The sequence below is a fragment of the Primulina eburnea genome, chromosome 11 (genome assembly GCF_022965805.1).
Source record: "Primulina eburnea isolate SZY01 chromosome 11, ASM2296580v1, whole genome shotgun sequence".
Taxonomy (NCBI): domain Eukaryota; kingdom Viridiplantae; phylum Streptophyta; class Magnoliopsida; order Lamiales; family Gesneriaceae; genus Primulina; species Primulina eburnea.
Genome location: NC_133111.1, coordinates 17,166,304 through 17,185,613, shown reverse-complemented (window position 1 = coordinate 17,185,613; position 19,310 = coordinate 17,166,304). Strand labels below are relative to the sequence as shown.

The following is a 19,310-nucleotide window of genomic DNA, read 5'->3' as shown; positions in this document are numbered from 1 at the left end:
GTACACTTGACACTTCTGAGGTGCGTACAATATTTCATTGAACGTGTGACAAGAGGTGGTCGTATGGTTTAGGAAAATCAGCTGTGGTCAGATTATGCGTGTTGGAAGTATGAGAAATGGGCGAGAAAGCCTAGTGAACATCGTGTTGCCAAATATGATCTACGTGAGAAACTACTTCGGTTGCAACTGTTGGAAGACTAAGTCGTGGCCAATATATGCAAGTGGTCGAGTAATCAACGAGTGATTGTTCATGTGGTAAACGGACGATTTTTGGCATCCCATGTTCCCATGCTATTTGCACCGCTAAGTGTCACTCCTTACATTCGACGACACTTGTGCAACCATGGTATAACATACCGAGTACTTAGCAACGTACGAGGGCAGATTTCAACCTCTTGAAGATGACCGATACTGGGATCTTCCAACTTTCGAGTTGCACCACAACTCGGTTAGACTTGAAAGAAGAAGAGTTGGTAGGGATGGAACAAATCGATTGAGAAACGAGATGGACACCGGTAGTTAGAGAGAGACAACATCGATGAAGTCCATTTGTGCGAGGGCAAGGGTTGTGTTCCGTGTTGATGAGGAGTGGCTGCAACCAATGAAGCCCATTTGCCGACAGGACTTGCAGCGGCAATACGCGAAACGACAGTTAGACTTCACGACTCGTGAGGGAGATACAGGTGGATCGTGCACCGCCCCGCGTCGCCCACAGCCCCACAGACAGTCCCAAAACGAGAAAGTAGATGAGACTTTTGCCTTCATGGCCCATCAGGAACAAGTCAACTCGAACTTCAATCAACATTTCGCCTATGTCGAGTCCATGATGCGCAAAATGCCAATCCACAGGGGTGTTGGCCCAGGGACCATCCCTCCACCTTCGTCGTTCATTCTTCCGTTCCATTTTCAGTATGACTATCAGCAGCAAGGGAATGCATCGGGAGTTCCACCACCAGAAAATGACGAGGATGACCCGTGATCAACGAGTGCTTATGTTTTTTTCATCTTATCTTTCGCTTGTGTATTTTCTTGTGTTGAGATGTGTAAATGTTAAAACTTTTAGAAGTGTTTGTTTATATGTTTGATTTCAGCTTTGTCTAATTGTGTATCTTTGTTTTTATTCGGCACTTCTGATTTTGTTCATCTTATCTTTCGTTTATGATCACTATATTGTAGAAATAATACAATTTAGACGATGCAACAATGGAAACGGTAAAACGATAGAAATGTTATAGTTACAATTAAATTGAAGACTCATCGTCATAATTACAATGATACAAATGGCTACCAGTTCCATAATCAGGTAGATTGCGTCTTCTCGTCCCTCTACGCAATCCTACATCTTCAAGATTTTCCTCATTCGAATAACCTGAAAAAGTGATAGGTGAGTTAACATTCCTCTGTGGTAAAATGTCATTCACAAGATGCTGAGGACCAACATCAAGAAAATTTTTAAAACTTTGTATGTTCGACCAAGACGGAGTTTGAAAATCCTGCTGACCAAACGAACCAAAGTCAGCAATCCCCGAATCACTGAAAAAACCAGGTTGAGTAGTAGAGGTGTAGAACCCGTAAATTGGACTGCGTATAAGCCATGCATAATTCTAGTATTTTAAATTAAATTGAGTTTTTTCATGAATATTTAAATGATTTTTCCTTAAGTTGATTATTTTATGCAGTAATTTGATTTTTATCATTTCAATTAATTCAGTGAGACCGGACTGGAGTTTAAGTTTAGAGATAAAAATTTAAGATTCAGAAAACATTTCCAGAATTTATTTTAGGTAGCAAGTAAGTTCATTTAAGTTATTAAGGAAGTATAAGGAATTATTTAGTTACTTGAGGTGAGTAGAAAATAAATTCATTTAAGTTCCTTAATCAAGGGTTTAGTTCACTAAATTATTTAAAGGATAGGTGATGCTTTTAAGGGTTATAAATTTAGTAACTAAACAACAATTTCCCTTCATTTTATTGTGAATTTTCGGCCACCTTAGATGAGTAATCAATTTCCTTGCCAACTCACCCTTTGACCCATTCTTTGTTAAAGTTTAGCATGAAAACTTTTTAATTATTGATCAACCTTAATTAATTAATATTAGAGCATATCCTAACCTAGTCTAGATGAGAAAATCGGCCATGCTCCCCCCCTTCAAAATTTAAATGAGATGTAGACTTAGTCTTGCCCTTGAATCCCTTTATTAGTGGATCTTCCCCTCACCCTCCTAATCATCATTCTCCACCCCCCATGAACGAAATTCAGAACATTTAGAGTAGAAAAATTGTGACCCTCATAGCTAGAAACAAGAGAGAAAAATCGAGCAAGAAGCAAGATAAGAAAGCGCTCCACCTCCTCCGCGCCGGATCGTCTCATTCTTTCGTTTTTCTTTCAAACGAAACCAGGCATGCATATATTCTTCCTTGAATCTTCAATCAAGTCCTACTATCATTATTTTTATGTTTCATGATCATAATTTCATGCAAAAACCGAAATATATCAAACAATTTTCAGAAAATAGAAGGTGCATATTTTCGGCCCTCATGATGCTCTTCACGTTTTCTTGTGTTTTGATGGTTTCATGATTTGGTTCGGTTCCAAGCTCCCAAGGCGACATCTAGACATATTCTAGGATGGTTTAGGACCATGTTGATCCATTAGTTCAGCCCCATGCATCATGGAAACCGAAAATGACAGCAACTTTCCATTCTTGCCACTTGAGTCTTCGAAAAATTCTGTTTTTATGTCAAGGGAAAAGTTTCTGATCATGGCTGCCCAAAAGGCCTATAGCCATGGTTAGATCACTTCCCTAGCATGTCTAGGATGTGACTAAGTTGCTCTTTTGGTGGCTTGGTCCATGGTGAATCGGTTTTACAATAAAACTCAAGAACAGCCCCTCCCCACTTTCGGCCCTCTCATTTTTACAGCATGTGTAGAACCCGTAAATCAGTCTACGTATAAGTCATGCATAATTCTAGATTTTTAAATTTTATTTAACTTCATTGCATGATTATTTTAAATGCAATTCTTTGAAGTTAATTATTTTATTAGTTCAGTTCAGTAGTTGATTTTTAGCATTTCAGTTATTTCAGTGAGGCCGGACTGGAGATGGAGTATTGAGATAAGTTAATAAAAACTTATTTAAGAAGTGGTAATTTAGCATGTTATTTCATTAAATTATGTTTTAATTATTTTATGTAATTTATGCATAATTAATGCATGATGGAATTTAGTTCATGAAATTTTAAAAGTTCGTGCATTAAGATTTTTAAGTTGCGTTTCACGTTCGATCGAGGATCGGAGACCGGGAAATTTTCAGAAAATTATTTTATTACATGATTTATTTTTATAAATTAAGGTAAAACATTTTTTTTGTGTATTTTACAAAAATGGAAATTTTTGGGTATTTTTACCTGTAATATTTTATTTTTTTATCGGTACTCAAATTTTATCGAATCGGGAGACTTTTTAAGGTTTCGATTAATCATTTCAAAATCTTTTCAACTCGAAATATTTTTCGTTAGTGAGTTTGAGCTTAATGAACTTACTTTTGAGTTTATAGGTCTTAATTATCTTTTTAATCTTTAATTAAACAATTTAGGCCCATTAAATAATATTTTATCTATATAATTAACCACCTAAACTCAATTAACCTAAAATCTGTTCTTTTCCTCCCTCAACTAGCCGACACCTTCTCAGAACCCATTAATTCCATCCCTTTCATCATTCAACTAGAGGCCCATAGGTGCCATTATTTGCAACTACTGGTTTTGAATTGTTCTTGAGCTTCACCCATTATAAGACACGCAAGTATTCTCCTCCTTGTATGATTCACGCCATATGTAGGATAAATGTGTGTTATGTCATGTATAAGCCATCGGTTTCATCACCCAACAGCTGAAAGCTTCGGCGTTGGCTTGTGTTGGCAAGAAAAGTTCATCCGGGTTCCATTGTCTTGATCTTGCTCTTCAAATCACCAAGGCACGTTTGTTACTATTGTTAGAGTAGATGCCCTGCAAGTCAACTGTTGACTAGGGATTTTATTGACTCGGTTGTAAAGAACAATCTTTATTTTAATATAATTCATTATTTCATGGTTCGTTATACTTTTTCTGTATACCCATGCAAGCAGCATAGATAAAGTCCTTGATTATGCTTTAATACAAATGAATCGTAATTCGATATTGAAACTCATTTGTAAACACTGCATATTCTAAATTCGTTCCTAGTCGATTCAGCCGCCTAAAACAGGGATAAAGGTCGCTTGAGCTCGAGATTAGCGTCTGTGATGTTGTGTACTGCGTTTCTTGGTAAGGGCATAGAGATGTCCAAACATACAGATGGGTAGTCATATGATGATTATACCGAACAACCCTCCCTCGGACTTTCCAAGTGGTTATCATTCATCGAGAGGATAAGTCCGTGGTTATGATTGTACACCATTAGTCCTTATGACCCGAGACAACTCTGAGGCTCTATATGCTAGGGCTGTGCTTTGACTCGTTTACCGGCTCCAGGAGAGTCATCAGGTGGCGAGGTTGGGTACAGTCGCGACACATATAGGAGCCAGTGCATTGTAGTCGGGGATTCACCGCTCACCTACGGGTGTGGATATCCTATGTGATCTGATGTAATAATAGTGCATGGAATCTCTGGCCAGAGTATGAGATGTACGTTGGAGAAGGAGTTCTCCAATAGTACACGCGATGCCACTATTATATGTAACACATAGTTATCGAATTAATATGCAACCCTCGATGAACCAATGGTTGCAGATTCGATCGGGATATATGAGATGAAGGGACCGTACTGTACGTTAATCATAATCGACTGGTTCTTGCAGGCACTATCAGTGATACCTAGGGGATCATGGGGTGATGCTACTAGACGCTCTTACCATGATCCGATGGATGCAATCAGAAATGAGTTCTGACATTCTTGATCAAGGTGTTGATGAATAGAATGGGGCTAACTAGGGTAAGCCCGAATAAGAATAAATGTTATTCTGAATCACAAGGAGTTGTGAACCCACGGCTAGCTGTATCCCTGAACCATTGAGGGTCACACAAGTACTGGATTGTTTGTTCCCGTTGAGAGAATAAATTCAAAAGTTGAATTTATATTATATAGTAAATTCAAGGAGTTGAATTTATGATAATTAAATTTTGAGAGAATAAATTCAAGGAGTTGAATTTATAAAATTTGAGAATTTAATTTATTAAACTCAAATGTTGGGTTTATTAAATATTAAATTTTGGAGGTGATGTAAATTCAAGTAGTTGAATTTATAATTTAAATAATAAATTCAAATGTTGAATTCATAATGTATTTAATTTATTAAGCTCAAAAGTTGAGTTGATTAATTAATAAATTAAATATGGTGGGTATTATGTTTAATGGGCTTGTAGGAGTACAAGTCCAACATAATAAATAATTAAAGTTTTAATAGGCTTTGATTAAATTAATTAAACTAGTTGGACTAGTTCAATTAATTAAATCAAGCCCATTAATGTTAATTATGTAATTAGGGTTTAATTTAATTATAAATAACAAATGCAAACAAAAAAAAAAACCCTAGCCACCAACCACAATTCTTATTTGTGATTCTCGACAATCACAATAAAATTCTCCAAAATTCTTTTGCCAACTTTTCAAGAAAAGGGTTTGAGCCGTCTCTCAATTATTTCTCTCCTACGTAAAATCTCTTCTACTTTTCTAGTGCAAATTAGAAGAGGATCAAGCAATCTAGTCGTGGACTTGATAGGAGGATTTCTTGAAGAAAGTTCGTAGGGATTCATCAAGAGCCAGATCTATTATACCGGATCGGTTGGTGTCCAGTGATTTATTCACCAAAGGTATAACGATTCTAACGCCCTATGAATGTTTTGATTTAAATCATACGAGCGCCCAAATATATTTTGATTGTCAAAATAAAAATAAAATTTTAAACTTCCGCTGCGTTTGGGCGCGTAGAAAACCGAGATCCAACAGTGGTATCAGAGCCAAGGTTTTTCTAGATCGTATGGTTTTGATATTGAATAATTTATTTCTAACCACACAAGAAAATTTTTCAGAAAATTATGGCACCATGAAAATTTATTTTCCAGATTTTCGGGAAAAAAAAAAAAAAAAAATTCGTTTCTGCCCGGAACTGTTCCGGGCAGCCCGTGCGCGCAGGGCCGCGCACGGGGGCGCGCAGCGGCCGCGCGCGCTGTGCGGAGCGTCCGCACAGCGCTCGGCGGCCGCGCTGGCGCGCTGTGCGGAGCGTCCGCACAGCGCTCGGCGGCCGCGCTGGCGCGCTGTGCGGACGCTCCGCACAGCGCGCGGCGGCTGCGCTAGAGCGGCGTGCGGAACGTCCGCACGCGCCGCGCGCACCTGTGCGCCCAGCGCGCACAGGGGCTGCCGCCACTGCCCGAAACGTTCGGGCAGCGGGCGGGCAGCTCGGGCGGCTGCCCGGGATCGTCTCGGGAAGCGTGCTGGATGATGGGCCTGAATTGTTTGGGCCTAGGGTGCAATTTTCTGATTTTTCAAATTTTTGGGTAAAATTGATATTTTTGAAATTGATTCAATTTTTCTTTTTGAAAATTAATTTTTGAAAAATTAATAATTTTCTTGTAAAATAAATAATTAGAATATGATTTTAATTATTTATGGTAAAAATGAGTTTTTACAAGAAATCAATTATTATTGATTTAATTGGAAATTAAATGAAGGAGTTTATTTAATTTATTAAATCTTTTAATAATTGAGGTGGTTAGTGATAAAATTATTAGATATATGATTGATCATTTAATTAAATTGATGTTAATATTTGATATTAAATGCATGAAGGATGATCGAGAGCCTTGACCAATGTGTTAGGTGTATGTTAGGATATTTTACTGTTTTATTCATTTTGTTAATATTTGATATTATTAAAGTGGGTCTGGTTTATGGCCCGTTCCCACCCCATGAGATGTATCCCTTATGTGCCATGGCTATTTAAATGTAATCATTAGAAATAGTGGGAGATCAAGACTGGAAGATGGTGGGCCCGATGATCAAGATGAAGACATGTAAAATATTGGAAGCTTTTGTAATAGTTGCATTTGCATCCCTGCATTCACCTAGGTTTGGACTTAGATCCATGTATGGCTCACATGGATCTAATAGTGTTGGCGATCGATCATCCTTATTTATTGTTGAATGTCATATTATGATATATGCGATATATAGTAGTATGCATGTATGTATATTATTGGATAATATAGTTGCATGAATCCGGCAAACATACAAACTCGTGGCACACGATTTTTAAATTAAATGATGAGACAATTTTAAAATTAAAATCCCTCATTTTGAATATGATTCAAAATTTATATCAAACCGAATAAGTAAAAATTAAAAGAGTTTAATTTTTCCTTGCCTTCCATCAACCGTGGTTGCATGTTGATCGCTACCCGCGGACAGTGTCTGGCTCATATTATTGGGGAGGCCTGTACGCCGGAAAGCTGTGACTTCCACCGGACATATGATGTGAATTGAGTGGAACTCCCATGACTTCGGCTCATATTATTGGGGGAACTCATGGCGACCGTCTACTAAAATTCAACATTGATGGGTTGGTTTGACACGCGAAAATAAACGACGTCATATTATTGGGTCCTTATTAAACGTGAGGCAAACACGCGGAGGTTGCATAGGGATGCAATTGGATTCTACCTTTTAGAAATTATAATTGGCTGATATTATTCGGGATTATAATTGGCTAATTGGACTCTACGTGCCCACTAAAGAAATACGATTTCTCTTTTTCATCAGAGGGTGGTGGAAATGTCAAAATAGTGGGAGGGAGATTTATAAAATAAAAATCCATATTTTATATCTTAAAATTATTTTAAAGTAATCAGCAACCATTATTCTGTTTCCGTATCAGTATATTTTCGATTTCGTCACGTAATCAATTTTTATTATTAACAAGCTAATCGAATCTAATTTTCAAGACTGGTTGGGAAAATTGTTCTGAATTCAGAGAAAATAGCATACACACTGATGTCAGTCTTGTTGAACTGACAGAGCATGCAAGATGGTAGGACCATAGTATGCAAGCTAAAGTGTAACATGCTCGCTTCTATGTCAAATGAACTGTAGGGACAGTTTGAGGAAATGTTGAATGCTGATGACATTCAAATACACATGCAAGAGTTGCATGGTGCGTGAAACTCGTACATGATGCACACCACTTTTAAATGCTCATGACTACATGCATGCAAGATGGGGCTTTGTCCCATGAGCGTAGTGTACATATGACTGTGCTTATTGAGAATGTGGTGGACTTGGAATATGTGATTCCTAACGAGTTAATTGATAACATCAATTTGTTGTCTTTCTCTTCCTCATTTGACAGGGTTATGGTGAATTTAAAGTTTAATAAGATATTTGATAGCCTTGAAGTGCTAGTCAATATGCTTATGACTTATGAGATCACCATAAAATAAGAAAATTGTTGTTTTTATAATGGGCCTTTCGTCGGACGAAAATAGCCCATAAGCTAAGGGAAAGAAATGTTCTGCCCCTCACAAGAAAAACAATCCCAATAAGAGGCAAACTCTGAAGGACACTTAAAGGGCCTACAAAGCCCGATAAGTCAGAACATATTTATTTCACTGCAAGAAGTTCGGACATAAGAAATTATATGTGCCAGAAATGTTCTGGAAATGATAAGTGAATGTCCAAGTAAACACGATTTCAACAACAAACAAAAGAAAGTTAGATGATCCAAATCCCACACAAATATGGCACGCTAGACTAGGTCATATTTCCCAAAGAAGGATGCACAAGCTAGTGGGAGAAAGCATGTGTGACTTGTCAGACATAAATTCTCTACCTACTTGTAAGTCCTGTCTAAAAGAAAAATTGACCAAGACTCCATTCGATGGAAACGTGGAACGTGCGCATAGTCTACTGGATTTGATCCACACAGACATTTGTGGCCCGCTAAGTGTTAGCACAAAATATGGGCAATACCTACTTCGTTACCTTTACTGATGACCATTCGAGGTATGGGTATGTTTATTTGATGAAACACAAATCTGAAGCATTTGAAAAGTTCAAAGAGTTCAGATCTGAAGTATAAAATCAGCTGGAAAGAAGTATTAAGGCATTTCGATCTGATCGAAGTGGAGAATACTTGAGTGCTGATTTTTTGGGATTATCTAAAAGAGAATGTGATTCTCACAGTGGACTCCACCAGCAACACCACAGTTGAACGGTGTTTCTGAACATTGTAAGCGAACCTTGTTGGACATGGTTCGATCAATGATGAGATTCACTGAATTGCCTACATCGTTTTGGGGCTTTGCGCTTAAAACTGCGGCAATGTTGTTGAATAATGTCTATACTAAAACAGTGGATAAAACACCATATGAGATATGGATGGGAAAAACTCCCAAGTATTCTTACATGAGAATATGGGGATGTCCTGCTTACGTGAAGCAGACAGTGGGAGACAAATTGGATAGTAGATCCACTTTGTGCTACTTTGTAGGATATCCAAAGAATTCTGTTGGATATTATTTCTGTCATCCCAATGAAGCAAAAGTGTTTGTTTCAAGAAATGCCACCTTTTTGGAAAAGGAATTTCTATTAGATAGAAAAGGCAAGATGATAGAACTTGAAGAAATTCAAGATACTCCCTCAACTATAGAAGTTGAACCCATTTCCCAAGAACCAGTAGTTGAAGTACAAGCTCCTAGAAGGTCTGATAGGGTTATTAGACCACCTGCCAGATATACACTTCTTCATGAACAAGGCCACGATGAGCCTTGTGTTGGATGTGATCCAATGAATTTTAAAGAAGCAATATCTGATACTGATTCAACCAAATGGCTTGAAGCCATGCAGTCAGAAATGGACTCTATGTATTCAAACCAAGTCTGGACATTGGTGGATCAACCTGAGGGAATCGTTCCCATAGGGTACAAATAGATCTACAAAAGAAAGCTTGGGGCGGATGGAAAGGTAGTGACCTTCAAAGCAAGGCTGGTTGTAAAAGATTATACTCAAAGGCAAGTAGTTGACTATGAGGAAACTTTTTCACCAGTTGTTATGTTTAAGTCCATTAGAATACTACTAGCCATAGCATCATGGTATGACTATGAGATATGGCAAATGGATGTAAAAACTGCATTCCTCAATGGAGACATCAAAGAAGAAATTTATATGTCTCAACCCGAGGGATACACATCAGTAGGAAGTGAACATAAGGTATGCAAACTTCAGAGATCAATATATGGTCTCAAGCAGGCATCAAGGAGTTGGAACCTCAGATTTGATAGCACTATCAAAGAGTTTGGTTTTGCAAAGAATCCTGAGGAACCATGTGTGTACAAGAAAGTTAGTGGGAGTGCAGTGACATTCCTAGTACTTTATGTTGATGATATCCTGCTCATTGGGAATGATGTAGGATTACTGCAATCAACTAAAGTATGGTTAGCCAGTAAATTCTCCATGAAAGACATGGGTGAAGCATCCTACGTATTGAGAATACAAATCTATAGAGATAGATCAAAGAGGATGCTAGGACTCACCCAAGTCACTTATATCGATACCATTTGTGAAACGATTCTCTATGGAAGAGTCCAAGAGAGGATACTTACCAATGTGTCATGGTGTTACTCTATCTAAAGCTATGTGTCCCAAAATTGATGAGGAGATAGAGATGATGACACGTATTCCATATGCGTCAACTATTGGTAGTATCATGTATGGTATGATATCGACACGTCCTAATGTTGCTTACGCTTTGAGTGTTACTAGCAGATATCAGGCAAACCCTGGTCCAATGCGTTGGAAAGCCGTGAAAGATATTCTTAAGTACTTGAGAAGGACTAAGAATTTGTTCATGGTCTATGGGGGTGGAGAATTAAAATTGGAAGGCTACACTGAATCTAGATTCCAATGTGACGTAGATGATTCGAAATCGACCTTTGGTTTTGTATTCATGCTAAATGGTGCGGCTGTCTCTTGGAAATATTCCAAGCAAGACACCGTTGCGGATTCCACCACTGAAGCTGAATACATTGTTGCATCTGATGCATCCAAAGAGGCAGTTTGGATGAGGAATTTTGTCTAAGAGTTGGGCGTTATTCCTAATGGAGTTGATCCAGTCCCGTTGTACTGCAACAACACTGGTGCCATTGCGCAAGCAAAGGAACCAAGGTCTCATCAGCGATCCAAACATGTACTGAGGAAGTTCCACATCATACGGGAGATTGTGGGAAGATGAGACATATCAGTTGAAAGAGTCCCCTCTGCAGATAACGTTGCTGATCCACTTACAAAGCCCTTACCAGGACCATTGTTTGAGAAGCATCGCGAAGCAATGGGATTAAAGTTTATGGGTAGTTGGCTTTAGGGCAAGTGGGAGATTGTTAGAGTAGATGCCCTGCAAGTCAACTGTTGACTAGGGATTTTATTGACTCGGTTGTAAAGAACAGTCTTTATTTTAATATAATTCATTATTTCATGGTTCGTTATACTTTTTCTGTATACCCATGCAAGCAGCATAGATAAAGTCCTTGATTATGCTTTAATACAAATGAATCGTAATTCGATATTGAAACTCATTTGTAAACACTGCATATTCTAAATTCGTTCCTAGTCGATTCAGCCGCCTAAAACAGGGATAAAGGTCGCTTGAGCTCGAGACTAGCGTCTGTAATGTTGTGTACTGCGTTTCTTGGTAAGGGCATAGAGATGTCCAAACATACAGATGGGTAGTCATATGATGATTATACCGAACAACCCTCCCTCGGACTTTCCAAGTGGTTATCATTCATCGAGAGGATAAGTCCGTGGTTATGATTGTACACCATTAATCCTTATGACCCGAGACAACTCTGAGGCTCTATATGCTAGGGCTGTGCTTTGACTCGTTTACCGGCTCCAGGAGAGTATCAGGTGGCGAGGTTGGGTACAGTCGCGACACATATAGGAGCCAGTGCATTGTAGTCAGGGATTCACCGCTCACCTACGGGTGTGGATATCCTATGTGATCTGATGTAATAATAGTGCATGGAATCTCTGGCCAGAGTATGAGATGTACGTTGGAGAAGGAGTTCTCCAATAGTACACGCGATGCCACTATTATATGTAACACATAGTTATCGAATTAATATGCAACCCTCGATGAACCAATGGTTGCAGATTCATCGGGATATATGAGATGAAGGGACCGTACTGTACGTTAATCATAATCGACTGGTTCTTGCAGGCACTATCAGTGATACCTAGGGGATCATGGGGTGATGCTACTAGACGCTCTTACCATGATCCGATGGGTTCAATCAGAAATGAGTTCTGACATTCTTGATCAAGGTGTTGATGAATAGAATGGGGCTAACTAGGGTAAGCCCGAATAAGAATAAATGTTATTCTGAATCACAAGGAGTTGTGAACCCACAGCTAGCTGTATCCCTGAACCATTGAGGGTCACACAAGTACTGGATTGTTTGTTCCCGTTGAGAGAATAAATTCAAAAGTTGAATTTATATTATATAGTAAATTCAAGGAGTTGAATTTATGATAATTAAATTTTGAGAGAATAAATTCAAGGAGTTGAATTTATAAAATTTGAGAATTTAATTTATTAAACTCAAATGTTGGGTTTATTAAATATTAAATTTTGGAGGTGATGTAAATTCAAGTAGTTGAATTTATAATTTAAATAATAAATTCAAATGTTGAATTCATAATGTATTTAATTTATTAAGCTCAAAAGTTGAGTTGATTAATTAATAAATTAAATATGGTGGGTATTATGTTTAATGGGCTTGTAGGAGTACAAGTCCAACATAATAAATAATTAAAGTTTTAATAGGCTTTGATTAAATTAATTAAACTAGTTGGACTAGTTCAATTAATTAAATCAAGCCCATTAATGTTAATTATGTAATTAGGGTTTAATTTAATTATAAATAACAAATGCAAACAAAAAAAAAAACCCTAGCCACCAACCACAATTCTTATTTGTGATTCTCGACAATCACAATAAAATTCTCCAAAATTCTTTTGCCAACTTTTCAAGAAAAGGGTTTGAGCCGTCTCTCAATTATTTCTCTCCTACGTAAAATCTCTTCTACTTTTCTAGTGCAAATTAGAAGAGGATCAAGCAATCTAGTCGTGGACTTGATAGGAGGATTTCTTGAAGAAAGTTCGTAGGGATTCATCAAGAGCCAGATCTATTATACCGGATCGGTTGGTGTCCAGTGATTTATTCACCAAAGGTATAACGATTCTAACGCCCTATGAATGTTTTGATTTAAATCATACGAGCGCCCAAATATATTTTGATTGTCAAAATAAAAATAAAATTTTAAACTTCCGCTGCGTTTGGGCGCGTAGAAAACCGAGATCCAACAACTTTGTTTTCGCATCAGGCACGCATCGTATCATCCTTTATGCATTATACACGTCATATACATGCTGTCATATATTTTTGTGTTGATGAACTCTCGATCTAATCAAGTGCATGTGAGTTTGGTTAGTTTTATGCGATCATTGAATCTTGCTTCAACACTCACGTTCTTCCTTCGATCTGTGCAAGGGGCTGCGGTCATAGTAAGTTTAGGGACTGAACGTGGTGGGAAGAGGCTGCCTTGAGGGGTAGATCAGTGGCTTGGTCGAGATCAGTGGGTTTTGTGAAGGGCCGATCGGGTATTGTGCTGCGTGAGGGGAAGGGGGCTCGGTTCTTTGTTTTCTTTTCACCAGTAGTGCGAGGGCCTCCTCCAGACCTGGACCAGACCCTGGTGGGTCTGAGTCAGGGTCTAGGATGGCTTGAGCCGTGATGAAAACCAGGGAACAGGCGATCCACCTTAGGAGAAACGATTTGGCTCGGTAGGGAGTGTGATGCGTTTTCTTGATTACTAGCTGTTAGGAGAATTCATGGGGCTGGTGGCTTTGTCCAGGGGTGTTCCTTGGTGTTTGGTCTAGGCCTACAGTAGGTGGGTTCATGGCTGGAACGATGGATTAGCGTGAGGTGTGAGTTTGTGAGAAAAAGGTGTGCTTGAGGTGTTGAAATAAGAGAGGACCGAGAAGTGTAGCATGTTCTGGAATTTTGCCGTGGGTTTGGGGAGCCTATTTACAGTGTTTTAGGGCCTTTTAAGTGTTTTTAAGATATGGTAAAAAGTTGGGAGAAATTCGGTTAAGTTTCGAGTCGATTCGGGTTAAAACGGGACACCGGTCCAATTTTAAAAAAACAATTCGGTTAAGTTATGAAATGAGCTCGAGTTTACATCTAGGAATGCTTATAAATATGTTTTGGGATATTTTTAGGAGTTTGGTAAGTTTCGGATCAAAATAATGAGTTTTGAAATTATCCGGGATTTAATCGCCGCACGAAATGTTAGTTAAGGAATTAATTGAAATGCCTAGATTTAAGCTTAATAAAATTATGGAAAATTATATTTAAGCTCAAATAATTATTAGAAGTCTAAGTTTTTAATTTGGGAATTTTATGTTAAGGTTTGATTTAATTCGGGATTAAAGCGCATTATTATGTTATAATTAATGATTAATTTAAAAGTTATTGATTTAAGCCAAATAAAAATATGAGAAAATTCTCGTAGGTTTAAATAATTATTTGGGACATGTTAGAGTCAATGGAATTAAGAAAATGTCAAAGAAGTGAAATTTTACGTCCAGGGGCAAAATGGTAATTTTCGGGTTTCCAGGGGTAAAATGGTAATTTTGCACCCGGGGTGAGATTTTAGTCCTAGCAGCGCCCTGAGCACAAATCAAAATATTTTTAATGTTCATGCATCACGTTTACGATTTTTACGCTATTATAATAACTATGGTGCATGCTTAATTTAAAGGAATTAAGTGAGAAAGAGAAGAGCACTCCGTCTCCGCCGCGCCGCGTCGTTATTTCGTTTGTTTTCTGTCAAAACAAACCAAGGCATGTATATACTTTTTCTAAACCTCAATCAAGTCATATATGTATTTTTAAATATCGCAAGTACATGATTTTAATTGTTCATATTTAATTATGTTGGTTAATTATATTACGTGCATAGAAAATATTCATTTTTGAGATTTATGCGATATGGCTTGTGGTTCATTCACTATGTGGGAGCATTATTTATACGGTCGCCAGTGACCGCTCAGTTCAGGTTGGTATCATCAGGTCGCCAGTGACCTATCAGTTACGGATGGTACCATCGGGTCTTCAGTGACCGCCAGCTCAGTTTCAGGCTCCCCGGTAGTCAGTTACCGATCAGTTCAGCTTAGTGCAATGGCCACAGGCGTAAAACATAATCTCAACAGAAAATTTTACCAGTTATTTCAGTACAGGGCTCCAAGGAGCAAACGTTTTTACTGTGATTATCAGTTCAGTTATGCACGTATTATAATTGCTCAGTACAGATTATTTTCAGCATCAGTACAGAGTATTTTCAGCATCAGTACAGAGTATTTTCAGCATGAGTACAAATTATTTTCAGCATCAGTACATATTATTTTCAGCATCAGTACAGATTATTTTCAGTATACCTCATGACATGATATTTTATCCCATGCATATTTTACTTTAGATTTTACTCGTTACCTGCGATATATGCATGCTGAGTCTTTAGGCTCACTAGACTTGATTGTTGTAGGTACTGATGAGGTCAGGGCCGAGGACGGGGACCAGTGAGTCAGCTTGGGCCAGCAGTAGTGGCACCCGAGGACCTCAGTGTAGCAGTGTTTATTTTATTCCGCAACCAAATTTTTATCAGTCATTGGACATTTTTAAATTGTTATTGTGGGAAAACAATTATTTTATTCCGCTGCTTTTATTTTAAACATTGAACTTGATTCACCAATGATTTTATGAATGAGGCCGTTTAAGTTCTTTTAAAAAGAAAATTTTTAATTTTCCGCAAATTTTCAAAGCGAGGATTTTCGGGCCTTCACAGTTGGTATCAGAGCCTATGTTCTTGTAAAGGGTTACACTACTACTGACCACGAGAAGCTCACGAAGTCACGTCTTCGGTCTGTAAGTTTTACAGTTCAGCATTTTGTTCAGCATTTTATTTAAAGCATGAATTATTTTGTCAGTATGCTTCCAGATTTTCAGTATTTCAGAGTTCAGTTAAAATAAATTATGGAATTATGCATGTTAGTTACGTACGGGTTATGTATGGAACAATATGCCTTCTAGACGCCTTGTTTAGCGCGCGAGGGATGATGAACACCGTCATGAGGACGGTGAGTATCAGAGGTAGGAGGGAAATGCATCTCCACCCCCACCGGACATAAATAAGAATTTTTCTATTGGGCATTAGGAGAGGTCGTAAAATATTTGACTATATTAATTTTTGGGTTAGTAGTACTGATGTTCTACTTATGGGCTATAAGTTAAACTTAAAGATTATGAATGTTTTCGGGACTTTTAGAATTTACAAGAAATTAATGATGGGTCATGATTGCTAGTTGAATTAAATTTTGAGGATTCCCTGTAATTATTAATGATTTGAAGACTACGACGATTCTTGGGAAGTATAAAATTGTAGAAATTATTTCGGATGCATTCTCTATCTAGTTGGATTTAAAGATTGAATTGCATAAAGTAAGAATTTTAAGGATCCAATTGTAATAACCCATAATTTGAGGACCTAGGTGCAAAACAAAATTCTAAGGGACTATTTTTGAATTTACAATATTTTGGGATTTAATTCTGAGTTCGAGAATTTAAAAGTTTAATGAGGTAAAGATGAAAAAAAAAAAAAGAATTATGGGGACAATGATGCAAATTTCGAAGAGTTGTAGGGCCAAAATGTAAATTTGGAAAACTATAAGGGCCAGAGTGCAAGTTCCAAAATTTTAAGGATGTAATTGCGAGCTTTTAAGTATTTGTAGTAATGTAAGACGTGTTATGGGAATTAATTTTGGGTTTAATAAACTTAAGGCTATTGAACCTTATGATGCGGGAAATCTATAAAATGAAATTGGGAATACTGAAGACTCGTGGATAATTGTGCAATTTTCGAGATTTAAAAAAAAATGGACGATATTCGAGGAAAGTAAGATTTAATTTTTCAATTTTAAGAAACTTGAGAACTTATTTAGTAGTAAGTGAGAATTGAACGGTTTAAATGATAGAAATTTTTGGTTATTTAGGCTCGAATGAAATATTAAATATTTAGATATTTGGGTTATAATGTTACAATGAATGGTAACCAAGGACATTGTAGGATGAATCAATCTTTGGCATAAAAATTTAAGCGTTAGTGAAATAATGTTGTGGCAAATTAAGAATTTAAAGTGATCGCGAATTAAGGTAAATTTGATCGGTTAGTTAAGTTATAAGAATAAACCTTGAGTTAGGAAATTTTTGGAAACATAAGTTTGATGTGTCACAAGTTTTAGTCATGATCTTAACAGTTAAGATTATACCTTGGGAGAATTTAAATTTTTAGGAAAATTGAGTACGATGATGGTTAGTTTAATTGGTAGACGCATGTAAGAATTAAGGTAGACATTTTGTCTTGAGAAATTTTTGTAAGTTACGAAGAAACTTGGGAATAAGTGAATGTGTGTTGGAATTATGTATCCAAAACTATTTGGGTTGCATAAGGTTGAATTTCAAATTTATGGTATAGTTGATCATACGAAATTTAGGGTGAAATAAATACAAAAGGGAATTAGTGGTGTTCAACATAAGTTATCAATCAATGAATATTAAGATTTTTATTGAGTAAGAAATCTAAAAGTTTGCCATGGTGGTACGACAAATCACGATGCATTTTAATAATTAATGAAGATTGTAATACAAAGTAATGGATAAACAACAATTACGAGTAATCATAAAAATAAAGAAAAAACCTGAGGAGGATATTCTCCGATAAATACAAGAATCGTAAACATAATAACTAAAATAATTAAAAATAAATTTGCAAAAGTCATCTTCTTTTTCTTCGAATAATTTGATGAAGAATAAGTTTTAGAGAAGTAGAGAAAGTTGGAGTGATTGAATGTATTTGTGAGATGGTATTTATAGAGAGAAAGAAAAATATAGCCGTTTGTTACCGTTTTATGACCGTTGGTATATGTATGTATTTGTATAATTTTATGGTAATAATATGGTGTGTATAATATTAGATATGTTTAAATAATTATGTATATCATATCTCATTATTATAATGAGATGCCATAATTTATTTGTTTAAAAATCTTATAGACTTTTATACTTGTCGTATCCCTTACTCGAAATTAAAGGTTGACAACAATTTTATATTTGGGATGTACTTGTAAATAATTAAGTTATGTAAGTTTGGTGCCATAAGATAAAGATTCGATTCAAATATCTTAAGCTAATATTATTATGGGGTGAGATAGGGTTTAATTTTTAAGTGTATTACTGAGGATAGTAGTCGATCAGTAACTTTTGTTGTCAAGACTTCTTAAGTTGAACTGCATAAATGCTAAGGTAATAAGTCGATGAACATCGCGGGCTTGACATAAGAAAAGCAAGGTGCGGTAAGTTTGGACATCCATCTCTAGTTTGAGGAATTGCGAGATAAGCCAAATTCGAGGTCATAGTAGATTAGAACTAAGTCACCCAAGTCATTTTAAGTTGCGATTCACAATCAAGGATTCAGTAGACAATTTAATTAGAATTGAGAAGACATATAGACAGATTAACATTTATTTTATCAGAGTAGCGCAGCGGAAGCGTGGATTATTAGGATTCTAGAATTAAGAGTCTAAATTTTTCGTTTAATGAGGATAAGCGAATTTCGAGGACGAAATTTCTTTTAAGGGGGGAAGGATTGTAGAACCCGTAAATCAGTCTACGTATAAGTCATGCATAATTCTAGATTTTTAAATTTTATTTAACTTCATTGCATGATTATTTTAAATGCAATTCTTTGAAGTTAATTATTTTATTAGTTCAGTTCAGTAGTTGATTTTTAGCATTTCAGTTATTTCAGTGAGGCCGGACTGGAGATGGAGTATTGAGATAAGTTAATAAAAACTTATTTAAGAAGTGGTAATTTAGCATGTTATTTCATTAAATTATGTTTTAATTATTTTATGTAATTTATGCATAATTAATGCATGATGGAATTTAGTTCATGAAATTTTAAAAGTTCGTGCATTAAGATTTTTAAGTTGCGTTTCACGTTCGATCGAGGATCGGAGACCGGGAAATTTTCAGAAAATTATTTTATTACATGATTTATTTTTATAAATTAAGGTAAAACATTTTTTTTGTGTATTTTACAAAAATGGAAATTTTTGGGTATTTTTACCTGTAATATTTTATTTTTTTATCGGTACTCAAATTTTA

At 36.6% G+C, this 19,310-nt stretch overlaps 1 long non-coding RNA gene across 1 annotated transcript; it reads left to right on the top strand.

Annotated features, from left to right (window-relative positions):
* Positions 1-3,413: 3,413 nt before the first annotated feature.
* On the top strand, positions 3,414-15,883 carry LOC140805098 (uncharacterized). The gene is made up of 3 exons (XR_012112267.1): positions 3,414-3,976; positions 14,851-14,933; positions 15,634-15,883. It is a non-coding gene; the product is annotated as an uncharacterized lncRNA (long non-coding RNA).
* Positions 15,884-19,310: the final 3,427 nt, after the last annotated feature.